Source organism: Convolutriloba macropyga, chromosome 3, assembly GCF_964194025.1.
Source record: "Convolutriloba macropyga chromosome 3, txConMacr16.3, whole genome shotgun sequence".
Lineage (NCBI taxonomy): Eukaryota > Metazoa > Xenacoelomorpha > Acoela > Convolutidae > Convolutriloba > Convolutriloba macropyga.
The window spans coordinates 27,428,551-27,447,635 of NC_134470.1; the positions used below are offsets into that span (position 1 = coordinate 27,428,551).

Genomic DNA, 19,085 nt, shown 5'->3' on the forward strand with positions numbered 1-19,085 from the left:
AGCAAGTTTAGTTCATCTTTATCGTTTGCGTATAAAACTAGGAGTGATATTATCGGATTGTCCAGCGAATATAGACTTTTTTTAATTTGACAGTCTTTGAACGTCACATTTTGTGGAAAAAACTGTTGTAAAGAATTAAAAAAGGAGACTTATTCGTTTTGCCAAATAAGCATCTCTGGCTTGTCCAAATCAAAAAATACCATTTAAACATTTTTGAATATGAATTTTTAAATCTTCAATCGATATTCGTTGATCGTCGAGAACTTTGATGTAGATGACCTATGAGTAATATGATCGAATGCTTACCTGGTATGATATATGCCATATTTAAATTATCTGTGTGTGCGTGTGAGTGTAGGTGCTTGAGCGCGCGTGTGTATGTGTGTTTGTGTGTGTGGGTTTTTTCGTGTGTGTGCGTGTAAATGTGTGTGTTTGTGTGAGTGCGTGTGTGCCTGGGTGTGTGTGTAAGTGTATACGTGAGTGTGAGTGTGTGTGATTGTGTGTGTGCAAGACCAAAAACACTGCATCCTCTGGTTCTCAATTCAGCGGTATCAATTTTTGAACACATTTTCTAAAACTCACTTTGATCTGTTCTTAGGCTTTCAAATGATAATGTATGATTTTCTCCAAATTTTTCAATATTTTGAACCTTCCACTTATTTTTACCTCTATCAGTGCTTTCGAGTTCTTCAAAGATCGAACAACTGTGCCGAAAAAACATAATCAAAAACGGTTGAATACTTTGTGTATTTTAGTTTCAAAATGAAATTCCAGGCGCCTTGTACATAATTTTTTTTAAGTTTGACATCTCAACAAATTGATATGTTAACTTGCGGTCAGAAAATTCAATCATTGACTTTTCAATGCCGACCAATATTTCACACTTAATGTTTGTCAGCACTCGTTGGATCTTTTCTGAAAAACGACATTGAGTAATAAAGTGTAAACGTGTATCACAATTAGTCAGAAAAAAGCAGTTTCTTTTGCGATTCTGCTTGTTTTTGAAGCGGTTTTCCAGCCACTGTTTTTGACTATCTACAGTCTGAGCCAGAGCCCTAGCAACGATGTAATTGTTTTAGCTCTTTCTGAATAAAGTTGTCTTTCTTTAAAAAAAATGGCATAATTTCCGCTGAATTGGTTCCCGGGTCGAGGTTTGGCGGTGAATTTTCGTAAGAAATGCGGTGAAATGCGGTGAAAAAAAATAATTTTCACCGCGTATTTCTTACATCTTTTTGCGGTGAATGCGGTGAATCGCGGTGAATTATTTATTTTCACCGCGTTCTCAATATTCTTACAAAATGTATCGTCCCCACAGGGGTTCGAACCTCTGACCTCCTACATGCCTTCAGCTGCTTATTCCACTGCGCCAACTGTCACGTACTACCTTGGCATTTCTCGTGAATTTAAATCAGATTGAGTAAACGTTGGAAAGCAAATGCGGTGAATTTTTGTAAGAAATGCGGTGAAATGTGGTGAATTATTTTTTTTCACCGCATCTAGCGGTGAAAAACAATAATTCACCGCTTGAGAGAAAGCGGTGAATTATTTTTTTTCACCGCATTCATCGCATTCACCGCATTTCTTACATTAATTTGCCATAATAGTCTATGCGGTGAATTTTTGTAAGAAATGCGGTGAATTGGGTGGTGAATTTTTGTAAGAAATGCGGTGAAAAGCGGTGAATTATTTTTTTCACCGCATTCACCGCAATCACCGCATTTCTTACGAAAATTCACCGCATTCACCGCATTTCTTACGAAAATTTACCCAAAAACCTTGACCCGGGTTTGTCAATAGCTCAAATCTCCATGTTTATTGAAAGTATCTGGAATATTTTTTGAATGCCAATAATTCTTTTCTAGTAATTAGTACAGCACTCAAACAATTTTTGACTCTACAAAGAACAACCCCGAAGAACAAACCTTTATAGAATTCTGCACAACTTAGCGACAACCTTTACTTTTGTACGGCCAAAGGCCTTGCTATACAAATTTCTGTACCAATGTTTCTTCGTTAAAACAAAACACTTTCATTCAAACTATCAAATTATTTTTGGTTTTGATTCAAATGTTCACCAACCGACAAGAGGCCAATTATACAATGTATAATGAAATTTTTATTATCCCAGTTTGGAATTTAATGTTAAAATGTGGCTGTGATGTAAAACTCTTTCAAAAAATGTCATTAAATTTTCACCAGATTTCTTTAAATTTAATGAGACGATACAAAAAGTTTTAAAACTGTACTTTGGAAATTCGGTTTTTGACAATAATCATTGCTAAAAAAGTTTTTTGCATTTTTACCCTCGAGCGATGATAATCCAGTTCTGGAACAATTAATATATAGCATTCCATAGACATGCAAATAAAATCTTGAAAAATCTGATTTCCATTTAGTAATTATAAAAGTTATTGTTTTTTGGAAAAACAAGGTTTTCAATTTTTTTGAAAACGTGTTAAAATTAGTGAATGAGATAATTTTTAAGGCAACATGCCCACATTCTCATTGCTAATCATAAGAGAAAAAATTATGCTGTCAAAAGTGACTCACAAAATTGCAGCAATGTGCAAAAATTATTTGCTTTTCCTGCCACCATTTTATTTCTATTCAACTAGTAATTTGCTCAAACCAAACACTTCAGAAAAATGCTATCCTGGGTAGGACAGCTTTGAACGCAACTAAACAATTTTGTGAATTTTTTCAAGGAAAATTGAAAAGCAAAAAAAATAATTTGTTGCTCGTAAGATTAGTTGACTCCATTTGCTAGTCTTCTGCGTAATTCTCAGCAGCGAGTAATGTGACACCCTAATTTTTGCTTCAAAAACGTCTTCACAGAGATTAAGGCATCTGATCACAGGGTGCCTGTAACTGAATTCAAAAGGAAACGGATATAATTTTGTCTAGATCTAGCTAAATTAAACACACTTGTTCCAAACGTGTTGAAAGTCCCATAAAATTGGAAATAGTTGCATAATTTAGCCTAGTTATTTTTTTTGAAAAATGGTACTTGTAGCATCAATTAATACAGCTGCCAAAGAATTACAAACAAAATTATCTTCCAGACATCTCAATTCTTACAAATTAGGTATTCGTTTTATGTTCTGTATCTATAATTTCAAGAGATTCTATAAAAGATGAGACAAAAGAAACGATCAGGACTAATTTTATTCACCCATAAAAGCTACCCTATCATAAAATAAAAGCAAAACAAAATTTTTGTGAGCCCCTGTAAAGCCGAACGACCTTTTTTCTATATTTGTCGGATTTGAAGGAAAAATGTAGTTCATGTAGGTTGAGAATCGGATTGAATTAGCACCAACGCGTGTTAAACTTACTTACCGTGTTCTGTTATATAGGTTGATGGATTATCAGGAAATTTTTCCACGCCAACGACTTAAGGGGCAAAATGAAATGATGATACTATAATGTGATGAAAAGTCAACTCGAATGATTTCTGCGTCGCTGGGCTGTAAAATGTAAACTACTAAATTTTTATAGACAAAGGTGGTTTCTTTGTTTTCAAAGATGATGAAATCCTTTTTATGCTTTTTATCGACCCATTTTATATAGTCACTTTACCCGGTCGGTCAGCTAATAAAAGAGAAAGAACTGATAGAAAAATTCTCAGCTTTAATATCCTGTGTTTGATTGAATTAAGGCTAGACCCCGCGGCATGCTACTAACGTGAAAAATGCTAGTCTAGATTGAAGCATCCACTTGACGAGATAAAACCCAGCTCTCCTCCTCCAATTTTCCCAAAAGGCACAGAAAGGCGTGAACAAAAAGTGAGAATAAAATTGTGATAAAAGGACGACTTGAATTGTGTTTGCTGCGCCTTTATGGTAATACTGAAAAATAAATATGGCAGAAATTGGAATAAAGTTATTACTTACGGTAGGAGAGTTTTAAGAAAATTAAATTCAGTTCTTAGGTAAATAATATGTTAGATGTGCTCAAAAGACTTTCAATAATTGAATAGAATTTTAGGGTGAGACGCCTTTGCGCCTTTGGTAAGAGCCCAGACAGCAAAAGAGTTTTATAGACATTAAATTTGAAAGGGCGGCTCTCTTTGAAGTGGTAGAGTGTAACTCTAAACTTATATATTTTTGAGATTTGGCTAAAATTGCACCCCTATTGAGACCACGATCATTGTCAATTGAATATTTATATACCACTAAACAGAGCTCCATTAACACTAGGAAAATAAAGCAGAGTATAAACATAGCATTTCCAAATCAATAACGTACATATAGAGGCATAGACTACTTTCTACTCGTTGGGAATGAATGAATTATTTGAGCAAATCCAGCAAAAATCTATTGTTATTAGGCTGTAATGGTATATTAATATCCACACTCCAAAATACTGTTAGTCCAAATGTTAGAAGGAAGCAGTTCGATAGATTTACATGTTTTCAAATGTGTATTTTTCCAAGTATTACCAGACAACGAATAAACAAAGTAAGATAGGTCTATAAAAGTAGGACCAGAACTGGGTAATACTTTTTCAAACTTAATGTATGCTAATTTTCAATTGATTTCAAGTTTGCTTGGCTGCAGTGGGAAAATTTTTGATGAAATGATTTTCAGCATTTTTTATTATGATAGATTGATGGATCGCTCTCACTTGGATGCAAAAAACTTATAGAGTAACTGAATTTTTCCAAAATTTGCCAGGAATTGGTCCGAAGCAATTGCCCAATTCCCATCTGCTAAACGCTTCCGATTTTCAAATGCGTCTAATTAACTGAGGATTCATTGCCACATTAAAATTAAGGTAAATTTGCCACTCAAGAAACAAATTTACCCTAACAAATAAGTCAAACCTTAATTGCTCTAACTCCCAACGAAATTGGGGTTATTCTTCCAACCCTAAATGCATCGGGAGCCCGGAAATGCAATATACCAGCCCCTCTTTTTGTTAGGCCAATTTTGGGCAGACTGATGCTCTTGCAGAGAGGGATGCTCAAAACGTTGACATTTTCGCGCTTCACACTAAATAAAGTTCAGGAAAATTCACCTGAAATAATGCCTTAACTTACCTGAAACGTTAGGGTACTTTTGCCTGACCTTAAATTACCTGAAATTTACATTAATGTTACCTTAAAAGCTAAGGGGGCATAACAGTAGTATAGTGATTTGCTTAGTGACTGTAGGGGGGGGGGGGGGGTCGGACCCCCCCTACAATAAATTTGCGCTTTGCAAAACTGAAATCTTTGTAATTTTTGTTGGTCACGGAGCAGATTAATATACTTTAACTATTTTCATGAGTTTGCAGATTCATGTAAATTGTAACATTTGGGTTTGTGAGGAAAGTTCATTTTGCCGCGCAAGTGGAGGTAAAAATTTTAAAATATTTCGAAAAATTTTCAAAATTTTTCAAAGTCCTGAAATGGCATGAAATGGATTTTGCGCTATGAAAGAGCACTCAAAAATGATTTTTTGTTGACTTCACTTTTTTCACCTAAGCAGTATAGGGGTCAAAACAAAAAAAGACAAATTTTTGAAAAATTTTTCAAAATTCTTCAAAGTCCTGAAATGGTCTGAAATGGATTTCACTCTATAAAAGAGCACTCAAATATGATTTTTTGGTGAGTTCACTTTTCCTCACCTAGGCAGTATGGGGGTCAACACATAAAAATCTTGAATTTTTGAGAAAAAAAATCCAAAATTTTTTTTAAGTCCTAAAATGGTTAGAAATGGATTTTGCGCTATGAAAGAGCACTCAAAAGTGATTTTTTGTGGACTTCATTTTGTTCAAGTAGGACCGGAACAACTCAGTTTCTGAAATGGTCTGAAATAGGTCAAAGAGCAGTCAGAAGCAGTTTTTAATGACAATACTATTGCAAATGTGCAGCATGATGTGGAAAGCATTTCTTAATTTTATATATGCATTTCTAACTATGTATGTTTCTATCTAAACAAATACGTATGTTTTTATGTATGTGTTCAAAAATGTAGTTTTTATGTCTGAAAAAATAATTGAAAGAAATAAAAGAATGAAAATTTTATGTATAAAATTATGCGTATTCATGCATATAATAATAATGAAAGTATATATGAAAGTGTATATTTGTTTATAAGTAAAAATAACTGTGCCTATGTTTAGTCACATATTTGTATGAGTATAAGCTGGAATGTATGTTTGTGTGTAGATATTGTGTGTATATATGTGGATATAATTTGTGTATCTTTCAAGACGTTTATGGTTTTTGTGTGTGTGTTTTTTTATATGTATACATTGAAATGTATGTATATATGTCTGAATGTGTTTGAATTTATGTATTTATATGCATGCAAGTCTGACGAGAGAGAGAGGGAGGGGGAGAGAGGGAAATAAGTCCCTGGAGGGCCCTTTTGTCCTTCAAATATTGTCCTTCATTGTCCTTCTGAGCATGCTTTTTTGAAAATTGAAATTTCTACACCTATCTAGCTAACATATTAAAAACTATCAAGATTTTTTACAGAAAAAAAATAATTTCATGCTCTTTGTTTTTTAATCCTTGGCAAGAAAATGATAAAGTGTTGCAACACAGATGACCAAAAACAACTTTTTGATGTTCTGAGCATGCTTTTTGATAAAAAGATTTCTCTACACTTATTCAGCTACCCGTCTAGGAATGAGCAAGATTATTTACAGGAAAAATATATTTGAGATGAATTGCTGAGAGATAAAGAATAAATTGAGCTAAGTAAAAAGAATAAAATCTGTAAAAACCAAAAATCTTGATGGGAAAACTATGATATGCAGGAGCAGCTGAACTTTTTAGTTAAATAAAGTAAAATGACAGGAATTCATCAAGAGCCTGAATCAGACAAAAAGTACAAAAAGAGTAATGATGTACAAGAAGAGTAGTTTGCACTGGAACTGTAAAAAGCCCTAAAATTTTCAAAAGTTAACTAGCCACTTTATCAGTTAAGCAAGAACAAACACAAACTATGGGTGCGTGGGGGGGTTGATAGAAACAGCTTCAGAAATATATAGGTTTTTTTTTGCGTATTGGTAATAACAATAATGGAAATTGCGTGCTGGGACTGAAATATTAAACAATAGCGAAACGCATCTTCAGTAAATACTTCCAATAAATTCAACTATTGAAAACTGCTATCAAAGTACCAGAGCACCTCAAGCACCCAGAAATCAAAAACGTTCAATATAGTGTCTTCTTAGATTAAATTTACTGCGTTCAGTAACCCAGTGACCCTGTGTTAATATTTTGGATTACTTATTGTTCTGTCCACAGTTTAAAATGAGATTACCGTAACAACATTTCATGGAGCATCGGAAAGATGAAAATCCAAAGGAATCTAAAACTAAAAGGAGCAGAGTCTTTATTAGATATAATTGGGCTAAGCAGTCTGGCAAACATATTGGAGTTTAACACAACACTACTGCTACTGCCTACTACTACTACTAACTACAACTACTATCTACAATTAGTACTTACTACTACTGCTACCTACTAGTACTACCTACAACTACTTCTAGATACTATTACTAACTACTACAACTACTTAGTGGTTCTAAGTTACACTAGTACCTAATACAACTTCCTTCTAATACCTTCAAATACTACCTATTGTTTACTAACTATCTACAACAGTGTGTTTCTGTTTTTATATAAAAATGAATACAATTCTTATCTCTAGAGACTCGTTGAGCATAAACAACAGAAGCTTTTATCTATCTCAAGGTAGTGTGTCCTGACTGACACAGACCGATAGAATTTAACCGCCAATTTTTTCAACAAATCATTAAGTGTGTGAAGTTTTTTTCAAAGATATAAAAACGCTGAAGCTTTGTCGGATACATTAACTCAGTAGTTTTCAACTCAATGTTAATTTGTTAATTAACAATAAAAAAATCCATCGGATGATATATCAGGTTGATATTTGATTAATTAAATCAATATAGTGTTTTACTGTTTAGCGAACAAGTCTAATTTTTAGAACTTCAAATAAGTTTTTTTGCTATGTTCTTTTTTTGAAGTGCTAATTTTGTATACTTTTTTTAGTCTTTATGAGGGAGCAGTCGTAAACTTAATCCTTTTGTTCAAATGCTGTTTTTTGTTTATTCAACGTATGACGTCTGATTCCATTTGCATTTAATTGATAGATATGAAACGCAAACTTTTTAAAATTTCTAATATGAAGGACTGTATAGCGTAAACATTGACCGGTCCACAATGGTGTTGCACTATGTCTATTTTTAGTATCAACTTAATAGAATCATGCTTGCTTCAAAAATTCCATAGTGTAAACCTTAATGGAAACAAACAATTTACAACGTACCTACATTATCCAAAAAACAGGTTTACGCTATATAGTTGTTTTCGTATGTTTATTCAGAGTCACCTGTTGTTTCAATTGTCAGGCAATACACAATTTTTTCTGAATCTTTACGTTTCAAAATTTGTATACACTGAAAACAGCTGGGATAGCTTGCCAGAAGGACATGTGTTAGTTGAGTTTCATATTAACCTTAGCTTCGGCTCAGGATGTGTTCACAGCTAAGACTGTGTTCACAGCTTGTGAACTTGCTATTCATTCAAAGTTTAATGCTACATGATTTTCCTATTTTTGTAATATTAACTTCTTCATAATTTTATTGAATTTCATTTCGTCATTGTTTATCTGAAAATTGAAAAATAAGTCAACGTTTCTCAGCAAAATTAAGTGAAACAGTCTTGTTGGATTTGAGAGCTCAAGCGAAAACCTCGAAAAGTGTTTAGGTGAACAAACTTTGTTTGTTTTCAACGTCTGCATACACTCAAGGAGCACCAAATGGTTCCAGAGAAGTACTCTTCGCGGAATTTTGAAACAAAATTTTTATTTATTAGTGTTCAAAACTCAACAACCGGAGACGGCATGGCTTTGGATAAGCAAGTATAATAAAATTGTGAAAGATGGCCAATCATTTTACCTAAAAGTTGAACCACTGAATTCGAGTTTGTGATCTAAGAATAGTATTCAAGGATAATTGGCTTTTTTTAAAAAAAGACTTCTTTTTTAGTACTCAAAACTCAACAATCGGAGGCGGTATGAATTTCGATAAGCAAGTATAATAAAATAGTGATGCTTGGTCAATCGCTCTACATAAAAATGAAAGTTTTGAGTTTGTGTCTGAATTTAGGATCTAAAAACACTATTCAAGGATTCAAGGATAATTGATGTTGAAAAAAACACTACTTTTATTACTAAAATCACAATAATTGGTTACCGCGTAACTTTGAAATACCAAATATATTGAAACGTGAAAACTTGACCTATCGCTCTATTTAAAATTCAAAGTTTGAGTTTGAGTTTGTGATCTAAAAATAGTTTTCAGGGGAAAATTACGTCATAATAGTTGAGTTGTGTTATATAGTTGCGAAAGCAAAACAACTGAAACATGTTCTCACAATCTATTTAAACTACAGCTAAATATGTGTCAAAAAAGCGAAGGAGACCTTATGGTTTAACTAAGCTTTCTGATATAGTTTACTTTATTATATAGACTATATTCACATGCTCTATTGTGTAATCTTCACTGCACGAGTTCTACAAAAATTCCTGAAGACAATAATTTTGCTATTTCCTGTAGAAAAGAACAAAAACACGCATGATTTTCCGAAATCAGTTGTGATGACATATTTTACCAGTAATTCCTGAAAAGAGCGGTCAGTGCTATTTTTTAAATGATTAATTTTCTCTGAAGAATGTTCGGCTAATGAACTTTAAATATTGCAATTTAACTAATATGGAGATACTTTTAAGTCATGACCACATTAGGTAACAGTTAACACAACTAACAAAACCGTCAACACAGACAGTAGAAATCAGATTAGGCGCTTTGATGCCATCGTCAAACTGACAAGTACATTTCTACATTCTTTTGGTCAATTTGGATAAGGTTCCAGTGTTAAAACACTGCTATCCATAGTACATTAAGTTCAACGTTTAAAGTGTTCAATATTTTGTGGAAATTAGTGTTTTACTTTTCTATTTGTTAATAAGTATTCTTGGCTTTGTGTACCTCGTTTTGATGGTGTCTTTGCAAAACGGTTTTTATGTTTTCAAACGTTCGTTTATTATGGATCCTATGAAGAGACGATTGGATCCTATGAAGACAAAAAAACAGCTGTCAAAAAACAAATCCCGATTATAGAGCCAATCAGGTTAATTTTATTTCCAGGTTTTTAAATACAGTTTTTTAAATTTCTCTCAGCTTAAACAATGTAAGAAATATGTAAAACTGTCTCTTAGAAAAAAGTTCCAGGTGGAATTTTTCTACTATGTCTTTTGCTAACTGCCAATATTGTGAATAAAAACCATTGGAATTTAACATGATTTCTATCTTCATGAAAGTTTGTATCCTCTATAACAATAAATGGTAGAATCATTATGTACAAGAAAAAGTTTCAGTAAGTAGAAGAGTAATCATATAGCCAAACCTTACTCTTCAATAAAACTTTATTGATCTGCAATTTACGCTACAAAAAACGATCAGCGTTCTTACAGGTAGTATGAAAACATTTTTTTTCGTGGCGCTCAAAAAAAAGAAACCCCTAACGGAATTGCAAAATTAACAAAGGTAAGAGAAGAAACGTTTTCCACGTTAACTTTCTTTTATTTGAACGACTTAAAACAATGCCTAGCTGACATAAAAAAAGATTTAGATAATGCAAAGCCAAGTTTTATAAGATATTCTTGTCAAACAAATGTGTATATACATGCTGATTTTTCATTACTACTTTGACAAATTTGTACTTTTAGGACCTCAATGGTTTGCCTGGAGGAAACTCATAAGAGAACGGACAAGTATTCACTTCTTACATTTATCGGAAATTTCGGTCTGATACGTTAAAACCTTACTATTCCTGATACGATAGCTGTATGGATTAACGAAATTTTGTGTCCTCGTTAATGAATACTTAGGTTTTAAAATTTTACGAATTACTTAAATAACATACTGAAATACTTCAAATTGACACACAGCTTTAAAAGCTACTGAGAGAATTCTGTGAAAACCAAATAATACATGACAAACACAAGTTGTTGCACATGTATACAGAAAACACTAGTGCATACTTACGTCTATGGTTCAGATTGAGCCTTTGAGCGAAAACATGTTTGTTATCTACTAACGAAAAACGTGAGCAGAGGATTTCGTATCGTTCCTCAAAATAAACCACGTCAATACTAAGCAAAATCAATACTATTGTACACAGAACTTGATATTAAAGGTACGACTTAGAACCAGTTACTATATAACCTGGAAGCAATTGTAATCATGAAAGTCAAACAAGAAGACCAATAGGTGAATTTAAATGAATTTGATTTGTCCTGTTTATTCAATTGCTTTATTTAAGTTAACGTTATTTTGCTTAACTGGAGCACACTGTGGGTCGAAATGTATTCCGTAATAAAGAATTGCAAGCATACGTACTCAATCTCTTTTTATCTCAACGTTTGTTGCAACACAGTAGATTACATGTATATACGCCTTCTTGATCACAGACAAGAGAATACTTAAGCAAACTAAAAAAAAGTACTTTTAACCAAAAATTTTATGAGAGAAATTTTGCAGAGCAGACTGAACTTCTCATACGCACAGTGCAAATCTTCTGCTTTATGCGTAGCAATCAGATCAAATCCTTCAAAAGTCAATGTATGAGGTACTTAGGAGAAACATCAATCCATTTTACAAATGAAATTGATTAAGAATTAGTCTAACAGGTTTAACAACTGAGGCCTCCTTGAAATGTTAGAGGTTTTCATTGCGAACTATTTCGCTAAATAAGCTAATAGAACGAATGTTAACATCCCCGCCTAAATGACTTGCTTCTCAATATAACACTTAAGCAATTTCATTCTTGACTTGTATTCCATTCAGTTAGTGTATGCCAAAACCGAAACTCAACTGGCAGTTCATAACTCATAATGTATCATATCCTAACGCAATTTGAAGGCTTATTTCAGCGCACAATTGTTTATTGATACGAAAACAATTTTGCTTTTTTACAATAAAGGAAGTACAGTTCAATTTCAAGCTGGACTTCCTTCGAGCATTGCCTCATACCCAAAAAATTCATTGACTTTGTTACTACATTACCTAATATATCCGAAGAAGAAGACATTATCAACAACTCACCCCCCTCGGAAACTGAGGTAACTTCTCAGCATATACCTAATCCTTTGACTTCTGACATAGAATCACTTCCCATGGACATCAAGAAGATTTTGCACAGTTACGATTTCGAAAGTATGCCCCTCTTCAAGAGCCCTGAAGAGTACTTCGCTGCTTTAGAAGACTTAGAAAATCGGTGGAAAAAGCTTGAATCAAGCAGAATTGAAACCAAACCAACCACTATTTACGATAAAATTGATCATACTACATCATCCACATCCGATGATAACAGAAAGACTGTGATATCTTCCATCTTAGAACGATTCCCTAGTCTTCTTTAAGAAAACTCAAAAATTGAAGAAAACTTCCAGAAACTTAGCACTGAGCCATCGTCTAACAATGCTCTACAAAAGAGGAGCCATTTTCGTGTAGATCGAGGATGTGTACTTCACAGTGGAAATGTTCCAAAAAGAATGAGATTCGATGAAAATGTGAGGTGTTCATGCGACAACAACAACTAGAACTTTAAAATTCTTCTCGATTAAAGGCTTTGATTTAGACGTTGATTTTCAGTCTTGAATTGTTTCCACTTATAACTTGTTATTTTGCAATGCTGTGCATTATTAAACTTCATTGTGTATGCTTATTATCCAACGTTTAGTAGTTGCAAAACCACTCCTTTAAACTACAGTTTGTTGATCCAGCATTATTCAGGTCAGAGAAACGAGAAACAGTATTTGGCTTGTTCAAAAAAAGTCAGAAATTTTTTGTCGAGTAGGATCCCTAAAACGTAGATTATTGTTCTGAAAATGTTGAAACGGATACGCGTAAAAGAGTCGACGTTATAAAGAGCTGACGTTAGAAAACGCCGCAACTTGTTTTGATTTAAGTAGAGCCGAAATCAAAAAGCTGCTGTTAATTACCCTAAATTGTTAGTTGATTACTAAGAAAAGTACCTGAGTGGGTTAATTGGTCTCATGTTTGGTTATGATAGTTTCATATCAAGTCCCAAGAGCCGCTGAGGCATGGCCATGGTCCGCGATCGTTTCAACATATTTTTTTTTATTCGCTTTCAGTGTCTATACTAGGAGATACTAAGTTTTCTTTTCTCAATTACTCGGTTATGATTGTTGAAAAATTTAGTAGTCTCATTTGAGAAGCCAGTTTAATTGGCCACAAAATTTATCTTAAATTATCAACTAATAATTTAAATAAAATGTCGGCTCTCTTTTAAATCGGCTCTTTTCACTTCGGCTCTCTTACAAGTCACCGGTTGAAACAAAAATTCAACCTGACTACTTGATATTTTGTGAATAAAAATAACTATATTGTGAGAAGTTCAGTCTGCTCTGCAAGATTTCTTGCATAAAAATTTTCGGCTAAAAGCACTTTTATTAGTTTGCTTAAGTATTCTCTTGTCTGTGACCAAGAAGAAGTATATATATATATATGTATATATATATATATATATATATATATATATATATATATATATATATATATATATATATATATATATATATATATAATATATATATATATATATATATATATATATATATATTCTACTGTGTTGAGAAGTGAATACTTGTCCGTTCTCTTATGAGTTTCCTCCAGGCAAACCATTGAGGTAATAAAAAGTACAAATTTGTTGAAGTAGTAATGAAAATTCAGCTTGTACATACACATTTGTTTGACAAGGATATCTTATAAAACATTGCTTTGCATTATCTAATTCTTTTTTATGTCAGGCTAGGCATTGTTTTAAGTCTTCCAAATAAAAAACAAAATTAGCGTGGAAAAAGTTTTTTTCTTACCTTTGTTAATTTTGCAATTCCGTTAGGGGTTTCCTTTTTTGAGCGCCACAAAAAAATGTTTAGTTACAACAATTTGAGACCGTTGATTCTTAGCGTAAATTGCAGATCAGTAAAGCTTTATTGAAGATTAAGGTTTTGCTATATGATTACTCGTGAAAAAAAACTTTTTTTGTACATAATGATTCTACCATTTTTTGTTATAGAGGATACAAACTTTCATAAAGATGTGAGTCATGTTAAATTACAATAGTGGCATTTAGCAAAACATATAGTAGTAAAATTCTACCTGGAACTTTTTTCTAAGAGACAGTTTTACATATTTCTCACATTGTTCAAGCTCAGAGAAAATTAAAATACTATATTAAAAAACCTGGAAATCAAATTAGCCTAATTGCCTCTATAATCAGGATTTGTTTTTTGACAGTTGTTTTTTTGTCTTTGGCTCAGTTGCAAGAACTCAAATCGACTCTCCATAGGATCCATAACAAACAAACCTTTGAAAATCTAAAAACCCTTTTGGAAAGATACCATCAAAACGAGGTACACAAATCCAAAAATACTTATTATCACATAGAAAAGTAAAACACTTTTTTCCAAAAATTTTGAATGCTTTAAACTTTGAACTTAAAGTACTATGGATAGCAGGGTTTTAAAACTGGAACCTTTTCCAAATTGACCAAAAGAATGTAGAAATGTACTTGTCAGTTTGACGATGGCATCAAAGCGCCTAATCTGATTTCTACTGTCTGTTTTGACGGTTTTTGATGGTAACAAAAATAACAGTTAGTTGTGTTAACTGTTACCTAAGGTGGTCATGACTTAAAAGTATCTCCATATTAGTTATTTTGCAATATTTAAAGTTCATTATCCAAACATTCTTCAGAGAAAATTAATGTTTTAAAAAGTTGCACTGACCGCTCTTTTCAAGAATTTCTGGTAAAAAATGTCAACAATGCTGATTTCGGAAAATCATGCGTTTTTTTGTTCTTTTCTACAGAAAAATGCAAAATTATAGTCTTCAGGAATGCTTGTAGAACTCGTGCAGTAAAGATTACATAATAGACCATGTGAATATAGTCTATATAATATAGTAAACTATATCGAAAAGTTTAGTAAAGCCATAAGGTCTCCTTCGCTTTTTTGACACATATATAGCTGTAGTTCAAATAGATTGTGAGAACGTGTTTCAATTGTTTTGCAATTTTATAACACAACTCATCTATTATGACATAATTATCCCTTGAATACTATTTTTAGATCAAAAACTCAAACTCAAACTCAAACTTTGACTTTGAAATAGAGCGATAGGCCAAGTTTTCACATTTCATTGTATTTGGTAATTCAAAGTTACACGGTCACCAATTATTGTGTTCTTAGTACTAAAAGTAGTCTTTCTTTCAAATTCAATTATGCTTGAATAGTGTTTTTAGATCACAAATTCAGACACAAACTCAAAACTTCCATTTCTATGTAGAGCGATTGACCAAGCGTCACCATCTATTATACTAGCTTATCGGAATCCATATTGCCTCCGATTGTTGATTTTTGAATTTTAAAAAAGTCTTTTTTTTAAAAAAAAGTCAATTATTCTTGAATACTATTTTTAGATCACAAACTCGAATAAGGAACCCAATAATTCAACTTTAGGGTAAAGTGATCGGCATGTTTCACAATTTTATTATACTTGCATATCCAAAGCCATACCGTTTCCGGTTGTTGAGTTTTGAACACTAATAAAGAAGAATATTGTTTCAAATTCCGCGAAAAGTATTCCCCTGGAACCATTTGGTGCCCATTGAGTGTAAGCAGACGTTGAAAACAAACAAAATCGGTCCATCTAAACACCTAAATTTAAGGTTTTTGTTTGAGCTCTCAAATCCAACAAGACTGGTTCACTTAATTTTGCAGAGAAACGTTTCGTGAGATTGGTTTACTTTTAATTTTCTTCAGATAAACAATGACCAAATGAAATTCAATAAAATTAGGAAGGAGTTAATATAACAAAAATAGCAAAATCATGTAGCGCTAAACTTTGAATAAATAACAAGTTCACAATTACAGTCTTAGCTGTGAACACATCCTGAGCCGAAGCTAAGGTTAATATGAAACTCAACTAACACATGTCCTTCTGGCAAGCTATCCCAGCAGTTTCCAGTCTATACAAATTTTGAAACGTAACGATTCGGAAAAAGTTGTGTATTGCCTGACAACTGAAACAGCAGGTTCCTCTGAATAAACATACGAAAACAACTATATAGCTTAAAAGTTGTTTTTTGGATAATGTAGGTGCCTTGTAAATTGCTTGTTTCCATTAAGGTACGCACTATGGAATTTTTGAAGCAAGCATGATTCTATTAAGTTGATACTATAAATAGACATAGTGCAACGCCATTGTGGACCGGTCAATGTTTGCGCTATACAATCCTTCATATTTAAGATTTTAAAAAGTTTGCGTTTCATATCTATCAATTAAATGCAACTGGAATCAGACGTCAGGCATTGAATAAACAAAAAAAACAGCATTTGAACAAAAGGATTAAATTTATGACTGATCCCTCATAAAGACTGGGAAAAACTATACAAAATTAGCACATCAAAAAAAGAACATAGCAATAAAACTTATTTGAAGTTCTAAAAATTAGACTTGTTCGCTAAACATTAAAACCCTAAATTGATTTAATTAACTAAAAATCAACCTGATATATCATCCGATGGATTTTTTTATTGTTAGTTAACGAATTAACATTGAGTTGAAAACTACTGAGTTATTGTATCCGACAAAGCTTCGGCGTTTTTTATATCTTTGGAAAAAACTTCAAGCACTTAAAGATTTTTTGAAAATATTGGCGGGTAAATTCTATCGGTCTGTGTCAGTCAGGACTTAATACCTTGAGATAGATAAAAGCTTCTGTTGTTTATGCGCAACGAGTCTCTAGAGATAAGAATTGTGTTCATTTTTAAAAAAAAACAGAAACACATTGTTTTAGATAGTTAGTAAACAATAGGTAGTATTTGAGTGTATTAAAAGGAAGCAGTAGTAGGTACTAGAGTAATTTAGAACCAATAAGTAGTTGTAGTAGTTAGTAATAGTATCTAGTAGTAGTTGTAGGTAGTACTAGTAGGTAGCAGTAGTAGTAGGTACTAATTAAAGATAGTAGTTGTAGGTAGTAGTAGGCAGTAGCAGTAGTAGGTAGCAGTAGTGTTGTGTTAAATTCCAATATGTTCGCCAGACTGCTTAGCCCAATAATATGTTATAAAGACTCTGCTCCTTTTAATTTTGGATTCCTTTGGAAATACCTCTTTCCGATGATCTATGAAATATCGTTACGGTAAACTCAATTTAAAACGTGGACAGAACAATAAGTAATCCAAAATATTAACACAGGGTTACTGAACGCAGTAAGTTTGATCTAAGAAGACACTATATTGAACGTTTTTGATTTCTGGTTGCTTGAGGTGCTCTGGTACCTTACTTGCAGTGTTCAATAGTTGAATTTATCGGAAGCATTTACTGAAGATGCGTTTCGCTATTGTTCAATATTTCAGTCCCAGCACGCAATTTCCACTATTGCTATTACCAATACGCAAACAAGACCTATTCATTTTTGAAGCTGTTTCTACCAACCACCCGCGGATCCATAGTTTGTGTTTCTTCTTGCTTAATTGATAAAGTGAATAATTAACTTTTGAAAGTTTTAGCGCCTTTTACAGTTCCAGTGCAAACTACTCTTCTTTTACATCATTACATTTCGTCTGATTCAAGCTCTTGATGAATTCCTATCATACTAATTTATTTAACTAAAAAGTTCAGCTGCTCCTGCATATCATAGTTTTTCCACCAACATTTTCGGTTTTTTACAGAGTTTATTCTTTTTACTTAGCTCAATTTATTGTTTATCTCTCAACAATTCATCTCATTTATATTTTTCCAGTAAATAATCTTGCCCATTCCTAGACGGGTAGCTGAATAAGTGTAGAGAAATCTTTTTTTTTCAAAAAAGCATGCTCAGAACATCAAAAAGTTGTTTTTGTCTTCTGTGTTGCAACACTTTATCATTTTCTTGCCAAGTACTAAAAGACAAAGAGCATGAGTTTATTTTTTTTCTGTAAAAAATCTTGATAGTTTTTAATATGTTAGCTAGATAGGTGTAGAAAATTCAGTTTTCAAAAAAGCATGCTCAGAACATCAAAATTGTTGTCGTTGTTAGTTGTCACATTTTGCTTGCCAATGTTTAATGGACAGAGTTTATCAACGCTGAAGGTCAAAATCTGTTTGCAAGATATAATAATATTGGATCGTGGAGACAAGTAACAACATTCTTCTAGGCATTTTTTTGCCCTCCAGAGACTTATCTCCCTCTCTCTTGCCTGACTTGCAAGCATATAAATACATAAATACATAAACACATTCAGACATATATACATACATTCCACTGTATACATATAGAAAAAACATACACACATAAAACCAAGAACATCTTGACATATACACATATTTACAATTTCTACACACAAACATACATTTCAGCTTATACTCATACAAACATATTACTAAACTTAAGCACATATATATATATTTTTAAACAAATATACACTTTCATAAACACTTTCATTATTATATACATGAAAACGCATAATTTTATACATAAAATTTTCATTCTTTCCTTTCTTTCAATTGTTCAGTCATACATAAAAAGTACAATTTTGAATACATGCAAGCATATATACGGACTTGTTTTGATAGAAACATTCATAGTTACACATATATATTAAAAAATATAAAGATAAGCTTTCCACATCTTACTATCTGTACACTTGCAAATGTATTGTCAACAAAAACTGCTTCTGACTTTCTTTGACTTATTTCAAACTATTTCAGAAACTGAGTTTTTTTGTCCTACTTGGTTGTACAAAATGAATTCCATAAAAATTACTTTTGAGCGCTCTTTCATAGCGCAAAATCCATTTCAGACAATTTTAGGACTTTGAAAAATTTTGAAAACTTTTTGAAATTTTTTAAAAACTTTACCTCCACTTGCGCGGCAAAATGAACTTTCCTCACAAACCCAAATGTTACAATTTACATGAATCTGCAAACTCAGGAAAATAGTTAAAGTATAGTAATCTGCTCCTTGACCAGCAAAAATTACAAAGATTTCG

The 19,085-nt window shown here is 32.5% G+C and overlaps 1 protein-coding gene across 2 annotated transcripts in view; it reads right to left on the reverse strand.

The window, feature by feature from the left end:
• Positions 1-19,085, reverse strand: part of LOC142336969 (uncharacterized) — an 80,765-nt gene that overhangs the window by 46,535 nt on the left and 15,145 nt on the right. Inside the window, exon 1 of one of the 2 annotated variants that reach the window (XM_075385971.1) lies at positions 3,685-4,356. The exons of the other annotated variant lie outside the window; for it this stretch is intronic. The gene's annotated coding sequence lies outside the window, so the exon portion shown is untranslated. Of the gene's footprint in view, positions 1-3,684; positions 4,357-19,085 lie in introns of those variants that run through there. 2 annotated transcript variants of the gene reach the window in all.